At 35.8% G+C, this 19,991-nt stretch overlaps 1 long non-coding RNA gene across 1 annotated transcript in view; it reads left to right on the top strand.

Annotated features, from left to right (window-relative positions):
* The window catches only part of LOC309656308, a 125,769-nt gene that overhangs the window by 56,672 nt on the left and 49,106 nt on the right, over window positions 1–19,991 (top strand). The window lies entirely within an intron of this gene.

Below are 19,991 nucleotides of genomic sequence, written 5' to 3'. Positions count from 1 at the left end.
ATGGGCAGTCATTTATGTTTTTTCTTGAAAACCATGGGTCTGTTCACCAGAAAGAATGTTAAGAACAGTTACAGTCTTGATGGGAACAAATGCAGCAATGGTTAATTGATGATACTCATAAAGGAATAAACATTGCAATACTACAAACATTAATACAACCTGCGGTCCTCACACCACACTTTGAAATCTGGTTTTGCCACTGGTCAGTAATTGAATATAATCAAGTATTGTCCCATTATATGTATATTAATGTAAATATTTATAACTCTCTTGCATTTGGAAATTTTCTGTCTAACTATATCACCAATGTTATCAGAGTCCAAAAAGGAAAAGAAAGCTTTGATAAAGAAGTCAGATAGAAAGTAAAAACTCTGAGTGTAGTTGCCACTGAAGGTTAGGGGCAAAGGTGTGGGAAGGAAAGCTGGGATACAAAATGATGCCTGTTAATTCATATAGCAACTGCGTGCATCCATTTGAGGTAATGCAAACACATGAAAAAAGTTAAATGACCAAATCCAATTATATGCATCAATCCTATCTTCTTGAGCAATTATCATTCTTTTGTAAACTGCAATTTTGGCCACTTGTGTGTACCAACCCTTAATTGTTAGTAATTCTCTAGTTTTCTAGCATTTTGTAAAGAGATATTTAGCACACAACACTGCTGCTGCCAGCTGTTTACACTGTAGAACTGAATTACCAAACAGACACACAAAAATCATGGGAGGCAGCCACTTGTGGCATTCTTAAGTATTTTGCTCTTTTACTTGATATTTAAATACAGAAAATTATTGGCAGAATCAGTGATAATCATAAGAATCCCGGGCCATGGCTACTATTTTTCTTTCCATGTCACAATCTCATCAAGAATTATAGAAACTCTTTCCTATATTAAATGATACAAATATAAACAAGGACCATCATGACCGCTTCTGCTGGTGATTTACTAAAACCCTCCATTTTGCTCAGAAATATAATTTTTAATAAACAGTAGGAATAGAAACTAGTCATAATAATGTACCAACCAATCTTTCAAAAATGTCTGTGTGTACTTCCTGCAGACTTGAACGATATTTTCTATATAATCAAGTCAGAAGGTTGGTGACATTGTTCAGGAATTCCTAATGTCATGGGGAATCCAGGGTGGGTATGGTTGGGAAGACTCCCTAGATTTCTTTACTCTTTCTTCAAAAAGGAAGCCATTGGGAACCTTAAATGCATGTTGCTAAGTGAAAGAAGCCAATCTGAAAAGGCTACATACTGTGTGATTCCAAAAATAGGACATTCTGGAAAAGGCAAGCTATGGAGACAACAAAAAGATGAGTGGTTGCCAGAGTTGGGGTGCAGGGTGTGATGAATAGGCAGAGCACAGAGGATTTTTAGGGCAGTGAAAATACATGATATTGTAATGATAGATATATGTCCTTGTACATTCATCCAAACCTGTAGAATGTACACCACCAAGAGTGAACCCTAAGGTGAACTATGGATTTGAGGTGATGATTATGGGGCCAATGTAGTCTCATTCTTGGTAAAAAAAAAAATGTACCATTCTGATGAGTGAATGTTGATTATGGGGGAGACTATGTATGTGTGTGAGCAAGAGGTAGGTACATGGGAAATCTCTGTACTTTCTGCTCAGTTTTGTTGTAGACTTAAACTACTCTTAAAAATGAAGTCTTTTTAAAAAGGGGGCCATTGCACTGGTTCATCTCAAAGATGCCTCATGGGTTTCTGAGGGTGGCCTTTAGTGACACTTTAAATTGGTTAGTGAAGGGTAATGCTGATGGCTAGTGGAAAAGAGCTGGCTGGCCCTGGACTCAAGAGATTTGAATTCTCCTGATCTTCTTTTCCTCACTAGTTATGCAATTCATGTACGCAGCCTGGGGTTTGATTTCCTCATCTATCCAATGAGGACATTGAATGAGATTTGTAAACTACCTTCAAATCCCAAGTTTGTTTTTTTTTTAACAGCCAGTGATTTGTCATTTGTATATTTTCCCAAGCATTTCCTTGCTCATGGTTATTTGAAGCTATTTTTGTGATATCTTTACTGTTTTTTTTTGATTGCCTGTTCTTGTGTTTGTTGCCTTCTTTAATGGACTTTTGAAAAAAGTCTAAATATAAGCTATTTTAGAATGAATAGTTTCTTCTCATGTCTTTTATTATTTGACCCACCTTTTTCTCCTGTTATTTTTGGACTGCTAAATTGAAAATACTTTTTTTTTTAATTCTCCTGTTCCCTAATCTCTTTGTTTGGAATGATTTACTTTTTTTTTTTTTTAATAGTAATCTTTTATTTATTTATTTATTTTTATATTTTTTATTTTTGGCTGTGTTGGGTCTTCGTTTCTGTGTGAGGGCTTTCTCTAGTTGTGGCAAGCAGGGGCCACTCTTCATCGCGGTGCACGGGCCTCTCCCTGTTGCGGCCTCTCTTGTTGTGGAGCACAGGCTCCAGACGCGCAGGCTCAGTAGTTGTGGCTCACGGGCCTAGTTGCTCCGCGGCATGTGGGATCTTCCCAGACCAGGGCTCGAACCCGTGTCCCCTGCATTAGCAGGCAGATTCTCAACCACTGCGCCACCAAGGAAGCCCGGAATGATTTACTTTTGAATTTGATCTTGTTTGCCAGTTCTCATAAGGTTGCATTTAGTCCATGGACATTCTGAGATCTTTCAGAAATCTGAAAAATCAGAAATTTCAGTACTCTGCCCACCCTGTTCTTTTTGTGTTTTCTTATTGCGTATTCATCAAAGCCTAGATTCTGCCTTTGGATTTAGAATCTCTTCCAACTTATGTTGTAAATCTTATTTATTTTTTAGTTCTAATTAACATTCCATGGAGTCCATTTCTGGCTGGATAGCAATCATCTTATGTCCAAAACTGAATGTATTATCTTCCCATCCCAAAATGCTCCTGTGCCCTCTTTCCTCTCTTAGAAGATGATGTCATTATCCACAAAGTCTCCACTGCTAGAAACATTGGCATCATCCTCAGCATCATTTTTTCTTATTCCTCATCCAATAGTTCACCATCCTCATTGCCACAGCCTCACCTTATTCTTCCTTATGCCATGTACCATCACTTCTGGAGATGCAGTCTTTATAATGTAGAGCTATGTGAGGAGAGTTCCAGAGGATTGAGGATGCCTGCAAGAATGGAGATTGGCATCTCTTTTCTCAGTTGGTCATTTGGTTGGGCAGCTGACTTGTTCATCTGCCAAGCATCTACGTGGGCAGGACAAAAGCCATTAGACAGAAAGAGATGACAGCACACAGCAGAGGAACAGAGGCAGAGCATCCTCTGTCATCCACAAAGGTGTGTGAGTTCTCCACAGGTCAGTGGGCATCACAGAGCCCTAGAGGTTGGGTCAAAGGACTCAGAAAGAAGCTGTGTGTTTTTTGCTGGGGGCAGGGGCTGGAAGATTTGGAAGAAATTGAGCTGGAGCTGCTTAATGCCTGCACACAGAGGTCCACAGCAGCCAGAAAAACAGAGATAGGCAGCCTGGAAAGATGCCCATAGAATTAGGCCTGGAAAATGGAAAGTGGAAGGAGATATGTCTCAGATGGAGCATGTGTCCCAGAGCAGATCATGAAAACCTTCAGCCCCTGCAACAAGGTAAAGGTGAAGAAAGAGGAATTAGAAAGGGAAGCCTACCCTTTCCTTCTTCAGATCCCTGCAGCCATAAACCTTAGCTGCAGTAGGTAAATGAGTATTTAAATGTGGTAAAAAAAAAAAAAAAAAAAGAAGTTTTAAAGAGGATAATAGCTGAAAATGAAAAGTTACAACTTTAATAACTGGAAGTGTTCAAGAGAGTTTGAAATCTGCCCAAGATGTGATTTAGTACATATCCACAGGATAGGGCAATTTGACATACTGAAAAGGACAATGGTTTGCGAATAAAAGCTATATCATGTCTTCACTCCACCAATCTGTGATAATTCCATAAACCACTTAGCTATCACATACCATATTGCATGGTATTTCTATTTACATGTCTATTTCCCCACCTAGGGCACCTATATCCCTAGTTCCTCGCATTTCATGCATGTTCAAAGGTATTTGTTAATGAATGAAGGAATACATGCATGAACAATATCAGTGTTCAAAACAGTGTACAAAAGCAGATATGAGATCCTCAAAAGGAGAATAATTAGGCAAAAATAATAAACTGCATCCCTAAGGGACAGGTGCTATTTAAATACTGAAACATGTATATTCATCGCTAAAAATAAAGTTCATAACAAGCTGCCTGTTTGTACTCCATTCTACTCCCCTTTCCATCCTAGCCTCTGTTTCTTTTAATCTAAATTCTTCCACTCCCACAAAAGACATAGGATTGCTACTGTACTTTAAATATTATACCGCTTGTGTTTTTTGGTCATAGTCTATTGACTGGCTAGTTCTGTATGTTAACTACTATTTAGAGTCTGTGAGATGATTATGTAAAACTTTGAATTAAAAGAGGCCATCATTTTTGCTGGGTCATCATTTTCCTTCTCCATATTTTGTAACGCAAGATTCTCAAATCATCTGGTGTAGTTGCTTTAACAAGTTTTGAAACTGCAAATGTGAACTTTTCATGGTTTTAGACCCATGCCCATGTGAAGCTGTTTCAGAAGATTGAGAATATGCTACTTTTCTTCTTTAAAAAATAGTAGTTTTCATTGCTTTCTGCTTTGGAGTTGCAAACCAATACTGCCATCCACTGTTCCTTTGGATAATCTTTTTCCCACAGTTCTTGCCAAGATGTTTTGCGAAGAAAACCTGACAACAAAATTAAGTTCTTTGAAAGGATGGGGAGTTTGTTACTTTCAGGCAAGTACTGCACTGGAGATCGTAAAGGAATCAAACATCATGACTTATCTTCTTTTTCCAAATGCCAAATGATGGAGAAAACACACTCTCAAAATGTGAGCAAGTAAATGAGCAATCTATAGAGTAAAATTCTTCCTGGACATCACAGGAGGGAAAAAAAATCACCTAGTGCCTCTTTGATCACTGCTTAACTTTGCTTCATGTGGCTCCCCAGGCTCAGGGTTATTTCTCATCGCAGTCATATTCTAATGTTTTGGGAAGAAAGCCAGTCTTTTCCTCCAAGGCAGCACACAGGGTTCTCTGTTTGTCTTACACTTTCAGAAAAGTCCTCCAGCTCTTTGAGAGCAGAGCCCGTGTTCCTAATGTCTAACACTTCTAACTGATTGGATTCCTTTTTGTTCTGCTCTGCAGGTATCCCTTCTGTATTATGCATCTCTTTTGAGCCTTACCCTTTCTCTCTTCAGTTCAGTTTTCGACTAATAAATTTGTAATTAAGATTATGAGGAATTCCTTATTTTTCTTTCTTATGAAACAGAATTGACCCTTTGGGACATGTAGGCATAATCAAGGGCCAAAAATGTGAGGCTGATAATGTCATTATTGAAAGGCCTTGAGGGGACCTGGTCCAATTCCTGACTCTACATGTGAAGAAACTGAGACCCAGGCACTCAGTAATGGCAAAGCCAGTGGCAGAACCCAAGTCTCTCCACCCTGGTCAAAGCCTTTTTCCTGCAAAATGCTCCTCCCAGATACACAGTTCATCTCTTTGTCCCTGGGTTATAGGACATCTTAAGTGGCTTTTTAAAAAAAATAACATAAACCTCTCTGAAGACTTCTTTGTTCCTCTGTGCACCTCATACTCCTCTTGACTCCCAACTCCCGGAAAAGTAGCAGGATGTCTAGGTTGAGAAAGAGTTCACGACAGTGACATCCTTCTTTCCTTTCACTCAGGAGAGGAGAAGGTATGTGAGCAAGATAGCCTGGAAAGAACAGAGAGGAGGACTGTCTGTCTTTTAGTCCTGTTTTAGTAAGAGGACAATTAAATATTATTTTACTTGTCTAGATTTATAGCTCCTACATCAGGAGATCTCAATTCCTTCATTCATACAGACACCATTTATGTTTGAACTGTTCTTTGGATTTATGCAGGCCGTATCTGCTCAGTATCCCTTGAAATAGCCCTCAGGCAGGCCACATGGTAATACTGGAAAGCTGAGTGGCTGTCTCAATGTTTGTTTAATGCTATTCATTCAGCAACCACAATCTGCTTGAAAAAACACACCAATATGTGGTTCCTGTTCCCATCATATTCCAACCCAATGGGGTGCTGGTGCTTTTTATTTTATGAATTGACATTGTGTAGGTGTGAGGTTGAGCTGTACAAAGTTTTCCTGCAAAAGAAGACGGTGCTGGAATGCTTTAAGGAAAATCATTTCTTTCTCTAATAACAGATTTTTTTCTAAATAAATGATTATCAAAGATAAAAGTGATTTAGAGAAGTTAGTGGAGGCTGGTAGGTAAAAAGTACACTGAGAGAAGGACCATAGTGGGCAGAAAAGGGACTGATATGTTTAATTGTAAGATAAAAAGTAGTAAGAAAATGACTCTTTACCAAAATTGTATGTAATAAGTATTATGTTCAGAATTTGGAATATATTATCTCATTCCTCATAAAGTTCTGGAAGCAATTATAATTATACCCACTTTTCAGGTGAATAAACTAAGACTGGGAGAACAAGGGACTTCTCTGAGATCACTTAGAAAATAAGCACCAACATGAGGAATGAGTCCAGGTGTGTCTGAATAGAAAGCTTACAGAAGAAAATGAGCTTAAGGCATCTGCTGGCAATAAGAAGTTGATTTACTTGTCTGGAGTGAAAAATTCATAAGGAATATTGGGGCAGGAACCCAGAAAGATAGGAATTCTGAATGTTAGGTTGAATTTATTTAATTTTATTCTATAGACAATGAGGAATCATTGGTGCTTTTAAGTGATACGGAGGAGTCATCAAACTTGTGTTTTAGAAAAAAAAAATATCTGGTAGTCATGTGCAAAGTGGACATTGCAAACAATAAGACCAATCTGAGAACTATTCCAATAGCCCAAGAATGATGGTAATGGGAAGATGAAAATAAACAATTTTTATAGGGTGACCTTACAGCATAGCACAAAATGACCTGATGATGTAAATAATTTATTCATTCACTTATTCCACTAATATTTATCACTATGCTAAGGATTGGCATCTTATACTTCAATCAGGAACCTATATATATATATATTTTTTTGAATGCTCTCATTGAAGACTTTCTTTTTGAATTTTTGAATTTTATTTTATTTTTTTATACAGCAGGTTCTTATTAGTTATCCATTTTATACATATTAGTGTATATATGTCAATCCCAATCTCCCAGTTCATCACACCACCACCCCACCCCCATGCCGCTTTCCCCCCTTGGTGTCCATACGTTTGTTCTCTACATCTGTGTCTCTATTTCTGCCCTGCAAACCGGTTCATCTGTACCATTTTTCTAGGTTCCACATATATGCGTTAATATACGATATTTGTTTTTCTCTTTCTGACTTATTTCACTCTGTATGACAGTCTCTAGATCCATACACGTCTATACAAATGACCCAATTTCATTCTTTCTATGGCTGAGTAATATTCCATTGTATATATGTACCACATCTTCTTTATCCATTCGTCTGTCGATGGGCATTTAGGTTGCTTCCATGACCTGGCTATTGTAAATAGTGCTGCAATGAACATTGGGGTGCATGTGTCTTTTTGAATTATGATTTTCTCTGGGTATATGCCCAGTAGTGGAATTGCTGGATCATATGGTAATTCTATTTTTAGTTTCTTAAGGAACCTCCATACTGTTCTCCATAGTGGCTGTATCAATTTATATTCCCACCAACAGTGCAAGAGGGTTCCCTTTCTCTCCAGCATTTGTTGTTTGTAGATTTTCTGATGATGCCCATTCTAACTGGTGTGAGGTGATACCTCATTGTAGTTTTGATTTGCATTTCTCTAATAATTAGTGATGTTGAGCAGCTTTTCATGTGTTTCTTGGCCATCTGTATGTCTTTTTTGGAGAAATGTCTATTTAGGTCTTCTGCCCATTTTTGGATTGGGTTTTTTTTTGTTTGTTTATTTGTTTTTGGTTTTATTTATTTATTTATTTATTTTTGGCTGTGTTGGGTCTTCGTTTCTGTGCGAGGGCTTTCTCTAGTTGCGGCAAGCGGGGGCCACCCTTCATCACGGTGCGCAGGCCTCTCACTGTCGTGGCCTCTCTTGTTGCAGAGCACAGGCTCCAGATATGCAGGCTCAGTAGTTGTGGCTCACGGGCTTAGTTGCTCCGCGGCATGTGGGATCTTCCCAGACCAGGGCTCGAACCTGTGTCCCCTGCATTGGCAGGCAGATTCTCAACCACTGCACCAACAGGGATGCCCCGGGTTGTTTTTTAAATATTGAGCTGCATGAGCTGTTTATATATTTTGGAGATTAATCCTTTGTCCGTTGATTCGTTTGCAAATATTTTCTCCCATTCTGAGGGTTTGCCTTTTCATCTTGTTTGTAGTTTCCTTTGCTTTGCAAAAGCTTTTAAGTTTCATTAGGTCCCATTTGTTTATTTGTGTTTTTATTTCCATTACTCTAATAGGTGGATCAAAAAAGATCTTGCTGTGATTTATGTCAAAGAGTGTTCTTCCTATGTTTTCCTTTAAGAGTTTTATAGTGTCTGGTCTTACATTTAGGTCTCTAATCCATTTTGAGTTTATTTTTGTGTATGGTGTTAAGGAGTGTTCTAATTTCATTCTTTTACAGGTAGCTGTCCAGTTTTCCCAGCACCACTTATTGAAGAGACTGTCTTTTCTCCACTGTATATCCTTGCCTCCTTTGTCATATATTAGTTGACCATAGGTGTATGGGTTTACCTCTGGGCTTTCTATCCTGTTTCATTGATCTATATTTCTGTTTTTGTGCCAGTACCATATAGTCTTGATTACTGTAGTTTTATAGTATAGTCTCAAGTCAGGGAGTCTTATTCCTTCAGCTTCGTTTTTTTCCCTCAAGACTGCTTTGGCTATTCAGGGTCTTTTGTGTCTCCATACAAATTTTAAGATTTTTTGTTCTAGTTCTGTAAAAAATGCCATTGGTAATTTGATAGGGATAGCATTGAATCTGTAGATTGCTTTGGGTAGTATAGTCATTTTCACAGTATTGATTCTTCTAACCCAAGAACGTGGTATATTTCTCCATCTGTTTATGTCATCTTTGTTTTCTTTCATCAGTGTCTTAATAGTTTTCTGCATACAGGTCTTTTGTCCCTCTAGGTAGGTTTATTCCTAGGTATTTTATTCTTTTTGTTGCAATGGTAAATGGGAGTGTTTCCTTAATTTCTTTTTCAAATTTTTCATCATTAGTGTATAGGAATACAAGAGATTTCTGTGCATTAATTTTGTATCTGGCAACTTTACCAAATTCATTGATTAGCTCTAGTAGTTTTTTGGTGGCATCTTTAGGATTCTCTATGTATCGTATCATGTCATCTGCAAACAGTGACAGTTTTACTTCTTTTCCAATTTGTATTCCTTTTGTTTCTTTTTCTTCTCTGATTGCCGTGGCTAGGACTTCCAAAACTATGTTGAATAATAGTGGTGCGAATGGACATTCTTGTCTTGTTCTTGATCTTAGAGGAAATGCTTTCAGTATTTCACCATTGAGAATGATGTTTGCTGTGGGTTTGCTGTATATGGCCTTTATTATGTTGAGGTAGGTTCCCTCTATGCCCAGGAAACCTATATTTTTTAATTGAACATTTTATTTGGAAATAATTATAGATTCATATGCAATTTTAAGAAATAATGCAGAGATAATCTTGTGTACCCTTTATTCAGTTTCCCCCATTTTTAACAATTTGTAAAAATTCTAGTTTATATCATCACCAGGATATTGATATTGATATAGTCCACTGATCTTATTCAGATTTCCCTATGTTTACTTATACTCCATGTGTTTAAAATATTATTTATTCTATAGGTACAATATATTCTTACTATGCTCGTTTAACTAGTTTCTATCATAAATCCTCACCAGTTCCCCAGCTCACCGCAAGGAGAGTCTAAGATCTTTGTTAAATGCACCATGGACTAGCCTGCCCATCACTCAGGTCCCAAACTAACAGGTCTGAAACTGTGTTTAAGTCTTACTTCTTGTCGTTAAAACCTGCTTATCTTTTCCTTCAACTGACTTTCATCTTTCCTGAAAGTTTTGGCAACTTGTGATGTAGTTTTCTATCATTCCAGTAAACACAGTTCATTACTATACTGAAATGGCCCTCACTCTTAGAGAGCTGTATATTCTGCTCCTCTCAGGATTCATATTCTTCTCTAACCTGCCTGGATCTGTCTATTTGAAGACCTCCAAGTGGGTCGTACAAGACCCACAGATGTTACTTCTGACTCATGAGCAGTGTGACTTTGAGTCTCAATATTCTTGTTTTTCTACTCCAAAATCTCATGATGCTGTGGGAAGCTTACCCTGCATTTTCTGTCCTTTTTATTCTTATTTTGTACCTGCTTTTTATCCTCTCAGACTACCTGGGCTCTCACTTTGCCTGCTCAATATCCCCTAAAACCTTTTCTCAGGAGGGAATCTGAGAGCTTATTGCACACCGTGTACATGGTCCATGCAGCTAACAAGGGGGAGCAAATGTATGGGCATCAGCAGTGCTTTGGGGATGGCATTTGGTTAGGGAAATCCAGGATTGTCTATCTAGGGGAAGTGGTATAATACGAAAAGCACTAGACCCTGAAAGTAGACTGCCTGGATTTGAACCCCGGCTCTGCGACTTAGTGGCTATGTGACCTTGGGAAATTACTTACCATCTCTGAGCCTCAATTTCTGCATTTGTAATATGTAAAAAGTAACAGTTCTTCACAGCATTGCTTTAAGTATTAGATGAGCTAGTGTAACTTAAGCACATAGCATCATGCTTGGCACACAGTAAGCATTCAACCCAGTGTTATAATTTAAAAAGGCATAGACATAACTGGTGTGTGGCATTCATGCAGCACCTATAGGTCTCCTGATGGCTAGATTATTTTTAAAACTGCCGTTTCTTATTACCCAAATTTATTCTTCTATCCCTCATAGTTGTTGTATTGCTGGATAATATGGCAAAATTTTTTAAATGTTTGAATTTTGTTTCTAAAGAGTAATAAAACACATGTTTATGGGGGCTTTCTTATATCTATATCATGCTACAGAGATATCTGTGTGTGTTTTTGGAAAAGAGGAAGGGGACAAGTGTATTCAATATGTATTAATCAGGAATCTATATTTTATTTGGAAATAATTATAGATTGATTTGCAATTATAAGAAGTAGTACAGAGATACCCTGTGAATTCTTTACCCAGTTTCCTCCATTTTTAACATGTATTATGTGTAGTCTTATACTAACACTTTAGACTTGTTAACTCAAATAATCTTTAAAATAACCCTTTGGAGCAGGTATCAAATTCTGCAATATTTAGAAGAGGATATTAAGACTCAGAAAGATCAAATAACTTGTCCAAGGTCACAGGTCTAATCCCTGACAGGTCAAAAGTAGAACACAATGCTCTTTACACTATAATATATCTCCTCCTCTGACTATTCTGTGTGTTCTTGGAGAAGCTGTAGTAAAAAGAAATGATGGGTTAATAAATATCTTAATGCAATAAATTTAAGAATTTGGTGACAATTTTTTTTTGAGAATAGTTTATACAGACCCACTTTGAAGTGAGATTTCCAAGCCTACATTTTCACTGCCAATTCCAGAAAAAGCCCAGTTAAAGGGCATTAAAATGAAATTAACTTAAAAAAAAACTCCTACTGTATTATTTTTTTAAGTTTGAGTTAAAATAATCTTAGTAACTCAGTGAAAGTGTTCTTTGATATCTTCGTGTTTCTTGCTTTGCATCTTGTAGTTACGTAACAGTCACAAAATAATATTTTGAGAGATAAAATGAAAACAGTAGAGCTAATAATTTGGCAGTGTTTAAGAGTGCCAAAATATTTTCAGCAAAGTGTTGATTCTCACCATGTTTATCCCCTTTCCTTTCCTCCACCCTGCTAGAATTCTCTGCTAGCAATCAAGCTGGCTAAGGTTAGGAAGATTACCAGATGCAGCAATTGCTACGCCAAAGTGAATTAATAACTAGGCAAAATGCCCTCTGAATAAATTTTTGTCGAGGTCAGAGGGATTCTCAGTTCTGGGAGGGGAAATGTCCTTTGAAGGAAGGATAGATAGAGTCAACAGCAGTCCTTGAATCCATACCTCAAAGGATCTACCCCCTCTTTCAGTCACAAACAAACACCATTTATCTACCTGTTGTTCAAATCCTTCCTAATTCTGGAAGTTATCAGCAGCTTTTTTCTGATTATTGTTGATTAGCCCTTAGGCTCTAAAATGCAGTTTGTTTCCCCCTTGATTATTTGATCTTCATTTTTCCTGTGTGACGTCTAAAATTTTTTGTTTTATAAGTGAGAGAAAGTCAAAGCAAATTCAGTTATGTGAAAAGAAGAGTTTATTGGAGCACGGAATCCAAGAAAAAGTTGCTCAACAAACTTTAGATCTACTTGAGGATCCACTGGCTTCAACAGTAATATTTGAATTATTTACCAAATCTCGAATGTCAAACTTGAAGGCTTCAGAGTCTGCCTGAGATTTTTAGAAAAAAATAAACATATAACATTTACTTGTTATATTTACCAAGACTGACATGGTATTCTAATAAAGTGTAATCAATGGCCAAATACCACTATCATGTCATTGACCAGGTTTTCGGCGACATGATTTGGATCTCAAAGTTTTTGCTGTTGAGGTTGAATGTAATCCATTCAAATAAAATCATAACATTAAATTTAGGCAAGATCTTATAAAAATATTGGAAAAAATTAGGAACCAAAACTCAACATCTACTTCAATTATGTTGAAACATGGGAATGTGTTTTAAAATAATAGTAAATTCATTTAGTCTTACATCTAGACTTCTGATTACATCTTATTCTGAAAAATACCTGTAAACCCATTCAATTATTACTTTAAGATGCTAAGTCCACCAGATCCTACAGTTTTGTTAACACCTAGAAATAAGCCGAATTGCTAACATATTTGGAATATAAGATTGTCTTTCCACAAAATAATTATTTACTTTTACAAATTCCTTTTCTGCTTTGTATAAGTGAGTGATAAAAATAGGATTAAAATTTTTGAGATATTGGGTCTATCAAATTTATATGTAAAATTCCTTCAATTTTAAAGCATTATTTTTTAATTAAAAAAGACTTTTGCTATCACTGTACATTTCTCATCAACAATTTGTTTTCATATCGGCTGGTTTTGTCTGTCAAATTTTCAAATTAAATCATTTTTTAATAAATAGATCTTTTATTTTTTATTTTTTTATACATCTTTATTGGAGTATAATTGCTTTACAATGGTGTGTTAGTTTCTGCTTTATAACAAAGTGAATCAGCTATACATATACATATATCTGCATATCTCTTCCCTCTTGCATCTCCCTCCCTCTCATCCTCTCTATCCCACCCCTCTAGGTGGTCACAAAGCACCAAGCTGATCTCCCTGTGCTATGCGGCTGCTTCCCATTAGCTATCTATTTTACATTTGGTAGTGTATATATGTCCATGCCACTCTCTCACTTTGTCCCAGCTTACCCTTACCCCTCCCCATATCCTCAAGTCCATTCTCCAGTAGGTCTGCATCTCTAATCCCATCCTGCCCCTAGGTTCTTCATGACTTTTTTTTTTTTTTTTTAGATTCCATATACATGTGTTAGCATATGGTATTTGTTTTTCTCTTTCTGACTTACTTCACGCTGTATGACAGACTCTAGGTCCATCCACCTCACTACAAATCACTCAATTTCGTTTCTTTTTATGGCTGAGTAATATTCCATTGTATATATGTGCTACATCTTCTTTATCCATTCATCTGTCGATGGACACTTAGGTTGCTTCCATGTCCTGGCTATTGTAAATAGAGCTGCAATGAACATTGTGGTATATGACTCTTTTTGAATTATGGTTTTCTCAGGGTATATGCCCAGTAGTGGGATTGCTGGGACATATGGTCTATTTTTAGTTTTTTAAGGAACCTCCATACTGTTCTCCATAGTGGCTGTATCAATTTACATTCCCACCAACAGTGCAGGAATGTTCCCTTTTCTCCACACCCTCTCCAGCATTTATTGTTTGTAGATTTTTTGATGATGGCCATTCTGACCAGTGTGAGGTGATACATCATTGTGGCTTTGATTTGCATTTCTCTAATGATTAGTGATGTTAAGCATCCTTTCATGTGTTTGTTGGCCATCTGTATATCTTCTTTGGAGAAATGTCTATTTAGGTCTTCTGCCCATTTTTGGATTGGGTTGTTTGTTTTCTTGATATCGAGCTGCATGAGCTGCTTGTAAATCTTGGAGATTAATCCTTTGTCAGTTGCTTCATTTGCAAATATTTTCTCCCATTCTAAGGGTTGTCTTTTCATCTTGTTTATGGTTTCCTTTGCTGTGCGAAAGCTTTTAAGTTTCATTAGGTCCCATTTGTTTATTTTTGTTTTTATTTCCATTTCTCTAGGAGGTGGGTCAAAAAGGATCTTGCTGTGGTTTATGTCATAGAGTGTTCTGCCTATGTTTTCCTCTAAGAGTTTTATAGTGTCTGGTCTTACATTTAGATCTTTAATCCATTTTGAGTTTATTTTTGTGTATGGTGTTAGGGAGTGTTCTAATTTCATTCTTTTACATGTAGCTGTCCAGTTTTCCCAGCACCACTTATTGAAGAGGCTGTCTTTTCTCCATCGTATATTCTTTCCTCCTTTATCAAAGATAAGGTGACCATATGTGCGTGGGTTTAACTCTGGGCTTTCTATCCTGTCCCATTGTAAATAGATCTTTTGATTGAATCAAAAACATTACTATATGGACTATAACAATGAGGGTAAGATGGAATAGTTGTTGCCATACTAAATCTCCTACTGAGAACAACTAGAAAGGATAGATTAATTAAAAGGTGATATGTTGAAGAGCATCAAAGAGTTGTTAAAGCAATGAGGAATAGGGGGCTAATAATATGGGGAGGGGAGAACCATAGAATTTCTGAGGTCTGGATACAAACAAGAAGCTGAGTTCCTGGTCTTTGCCCAGGAAGGGAGTAGCTGCTGGCAGACTGAGAAGTCCACAGAGCATTTGGCAGTTTTGCAGGACTGCATTAACAAAATTGGAAACTCATGAAACCTCAAATTGATGGTCAGTTTTCCCCTTAACACATATGCTGAATTCTGAAGTTTAGGGTGTGGGAAGATAAACAGCTAAGCAAAAAATAGAAAAGCAGAGCAGAGTTTTCTTTAAAATTATGGTAAAGAGTTAAAGATTTCATGTGCTTCCAGAGAAAGAGGCTCTGGTAACATACCAGGCTTTCATTGAGAGCCCTGGTGAGCTATTCCATGTAAAGAAGAAACGAACCAAAATTAGATTGAACTCAGCTCACTCCCTAATTGGATCAAGTTGATAAGCTTCTACACAGCCCAGCTAAACAAAGGGTTAAGGAACTCTGGAGGACAAGCTCATCCTTAGCCTCTACAATGTCTATATGCAAATTTATGGCATTAAATCTAAAATTATTAGGCCTGCCAAAAGACAGAAGCATGAAACTAAAACTCAAGATAATAATCAGAATATAAGAAAATAAGGAACAGACTTAAAGGTAATCTATATATTGGAATTAGAAGACATGAACTTAAAGTTATCAAAGATTAATAGTTTTAAGGACTAGATGAAAGATAAGGACATACAAATGAAAAGGTGGAAAATTTTACTAGATAATTAGAATCTATAAAATAAAATAAATGAGAACATTCTAAATCTGATGCAATCACAATACCTGAAATTAAATCAATACCTACAATTATTCAATTATTCAACACAGCAGAAGACAGAATTTGTAAACTGGAAGACTGCTTAATAGAAAATATCCAAATTGAAGTATGGAGAGAAAAATGATTGAAAATACAGAAAAGAGCATAAGAGACATGTAGGACAATTTCCAAAGCTCCAGCATGCATGTAGTTGTCTCTTAAAAAAGGGAGAGGAGAATGATATATTCTCATGTATATGAAGAGCTAACGGTAGAGAATTTTCCAAAACTGATGAAAGGTAAAGACCCATAAATTCAAGAAGCTAAGTGAACTCCAAGCAAAACAATATAAAGAAAACAAGAGTTAGGCATATTATAGTTGGACTGCTAAAGACCAGAAAACACAGAGAAAAATCTTAAAAGTATGCAGAGAAAAAAAGGCATTATATGTAAATAATAAGCTTACAGTTGACTTCTCAACACAAACTATGGAACTGATAGAGAATGGAAAGTGCTGAAAGAAAAAGATGTCAAATTATTCATCAGTAGCAAAATAAAATTAATAAAATAAAATAGACTATACTATCCATCAACAGTGAAAATAAAACAGTAAAAATGAAGTTTAAAAAGGCCTCTAATTATTAGTGAAATTTTTTTCTCAGGAAAATAAAAGCTGAAAGATGTTGTCATCAACAGACCTTCACTAAAACAAATACTAAAGGAAGTTCTTCAACCAGAGAGAAAATGTCCCAGGAGTAAACGTAAAAATGCAAAAGGCAAGAGGGAGATAAAGTATTCTAAAGTTGTAGCATTACTAGGGAAAGGATAAAAGTAATAATTCTTACCTTTATCAGCCAGGTCAAATAGAAAATAGAAGCAGGATGGTAGATATAAATTTAAATGTATCAGTGATTACATTACACACAAAGAATATTTATAAATCTCTAAGAAAGGAAAAACAACCCAGTAGAAAAATGGGCAAAATATTTGACTAAGCAGTTACAAAAGAGGATTACCCAATGACCAATAGACCTGAGAAGTTCTCAATTTCATCATAGAAATATAAATTATTTTGAGATATTATTAAACATACTCCAAAATAGCTAAAATTTTAAAAAGACAGGTAACATTAAAGATTGGAGATAATGTGGAGAAATTACAATTCACTGCTGGTGAAAGTGTAAATTGACAAAAGCAATTTGAAAGCCTGTTTGTAAAAACTAAACCTACTAAAGTATATTATCTGGTGACTATGAATAGAATAATTCAACAGTTCCCCTCTTATGTTTATACTCCATAGAAATGTATACATAAGTTCACCCAAAGACTTGCTTAATAATATCCAAAATAGTACTAGTCATAAAAACTCACATATTATGGAATGGATAAATAAATTTTGGTATATTCATAGGGTAGAATAATATACAGTACTATAAATAAAAAACAGAATGACAAAAACAGCCAAAAAACCAAGCAGCTACATGCAGTGGTATGCATTGATCTCACTAAACTGAGTGGAAAAAGCCAGCCAAGAAAGAGTGCATACAATATGACTCCATTTATGTAAAGTTCAAAAACAGGTAAAATTAATCAATGCTATAAGAAGTCAGGATAATGGTTTTACTTGATAGCGGTTATGGGTACAGACTTGAATTTTGCATTAAAGGAGCTTTTGGGGTACTGATAATCTTCTGTTGCCTGACCTGGTTGCTGGTTGCACAGATATGTTCACTTTGTGACCATTCGTTTGTGCTGTGCATTGGGAGAACTTGTGTTTTTTGGTATGTATGTTCTTTCAATAGAAAGTTTACTTATAACTTATTAAGTACCTACTGAATGCATAGGACTAAACTGTGTGAATCTCCCTTATAAACTGCTTTTCTGCTATAATAAGTACTCTGCTAGTAATTTGCCATTGTTACATGCCCTGAAAAATTGTAGAGTGGCAAAATAGTAATGATAATTATACATTGTTTATTTTGTGTCTCTTACTATGCTTTGAAAATTTATATATATTTCTCCTAACCTCACAGCAATCATGCTTTTAATAATATTACACAAAAAGCAGTTTGTTTCTTCAGAGAATTAATGGAAATAAAAAGACAAAATAAACATTTTATAACAAAATAATAAACCATACCATCAAAACTCATGATTATTCAAAAAGTTGAAATCTGCTAAGCCAAGTAGCCCAGCATCTAAAAATTTGTGAATTATATCTATTTGCATGGCAGTTAAACAAGTCAACTAGTATTTACTGAAAACTTACTTTGTGTCTAACATTGCTAAGTACTGTGGAAATTACAAAAGAACCATATATAGTGGTTCCATCCCTCAAGAATCAATAATATATTCAGAGACAGAAGAGTTAAATCTGCAAAACAATAAAAAGAACAACGCAAAGAAATGTAGTTTAAACTACTAAATTTTGTCAGGTATTCCATGGGTAGTCTGAAAATGAAAGATATGGATGTAGGATAGAGTGATTGGAAGGTTTATTGGAGAAGGTGAGGCCAGAGCTGGGCTTTAAGAAGGTGATTGACTAGCAAAGTTTCTTGGAGAGCTAATTAACACATGTTGTGTTGGACAGTTGAAGATTACCTGTTTTATAATAGTGTGAATTGATATCACAAATGGTTCTGATGCCATTATGATGTATCATGTGTGAATAATTCATGCATAGACTAATGGAGCCATACAATGGAACTGCAGGGGTGTTACAAATTAGAATTTATGTGCATTGACATAGCAGTGAGTAGAAGCTCGTGTAGTGTTTGCCCCCTTCAATATTCACTATGCCTTACTCTTGCCAGGGCTAGTGTGTGTGTGTGTGTGTGTGTGTGTTAGGGAGACAAAATCCAGGAATGCATTGAGTTCACAAAAATTTTTCACAAAAGCATTTGTACAAAGAGCATTACAATATATGTCCTGAGGAAAACTGGAGGAAAGGGGCAAAATCGCTTAAGAAAGAGTTTTTACAATGGGCCCGATCTTCTGAATGTTATTTTTAACTTCTCTTCAGTTAGAATTTTAGTTGAAAATATAATTTGGTTAAGTTATCTTGAAATGCTAAGTGTTTTTAGAAAATTTCCCGGATAAGCCTAACTGTTCATTTCATATTGCTAGTGGATTTTTCTTTTTGCCTCTGAAATGATCAAGATTAGTGTACTAGTTTGCTAGGCTTTTTGTTTGTTTGTTTTTTTCCTGCAGAGGAGGGGCATAATTTAACCCATAATAACTAGTTGCTGTGTAACTATTATTTATCAAGTTGTGGTGTTTTGTATTTTAGCTCTGTTACAAGGATAGCAAAACACTTAGAAGCTATGCTTTGCCCATGGTGTAGCATGTTGCCACTTGTGTGTAAATGAAATCATTTAGAATAATAAATTCACATGGCAGAGCATTTTGAAAGTAACTTTTACCTTTATTAAATCACTACTATGTGCTTGGAAGAAGGACCCAGTTCATACTTTGGTATTGTCATATTCACTCAAAAGTTCAGAATCTTAGAATTGGAGAGAACTATAAATGTTCAGTGATTCCCAAATGATAATCAAGGGAGTCATGCTTCATGACACAGGTTTTGCCATTCTGTACCAAAGTGAGAAAATCAAAACCCATGTCATCTCTTCATTTAACTAGCTACATTTTTATCTGATGAAATTAGAAACTATACTGTAAAATTTTTTTGTTTATTTTTGCAGACTGCCTTTAATTTTAATATTTTGTCTTATGTTTTTATTTAAAATATAGTTTATTTTCTGAAATGATACTGATCATCAGTTTCAGTTTGAAGGTCCTTACTTGGCATTATAAAAAGTTAGTAAGCATTTTTTCAGTTTCTTATTTTTAAAAGTATATTTGTGTGTATATATTCCTGCTCTATAAACTTTATGACTGGGAATAATTGACCTAATCAAATGGCTCATCTGATTATTGAACTTCCTGCACAATATACCTACCATATTATGGTTAAAAAGAAGAAATTCTACCACTTTCTACATAGTCATTTCCATCCTCAGTTTTCTTAGAAAACTCTTTAAAAATTTAGCTGAGATTTTTCTTGAAATTTTCCCTTTTTGGTTTTTAAATCTTCCAAAATCATGCTAAGAAAATGTACTCCCTATTCTAAATTCAGCTCTTCAAATATATGAAGAAAAGTATTGTTTTCCCCATGAATCTTCTCCTCTTGACTGAACAACCCCATTTTCTTTGTTCCTCATACAACATGATTGCAAGTCATCCAACT

This window comes from Balaenoptera physalus, assembly GCF_965194825.1.
Source record: "Balaenoptera physalus genome assembly, chromosome: 2".
NCBI classification, from domain to species: Eukaryota; Metazoa; Chordata; class Mammalia; order Artiodactyla; family Balaenopteridae; genus Balaenoptera; species Balaenoptera physalus.
Note: the sequence above shows the minus strand (reverse complement) of the source record. Positions and strands in the feature narration are given on the sequence as shown.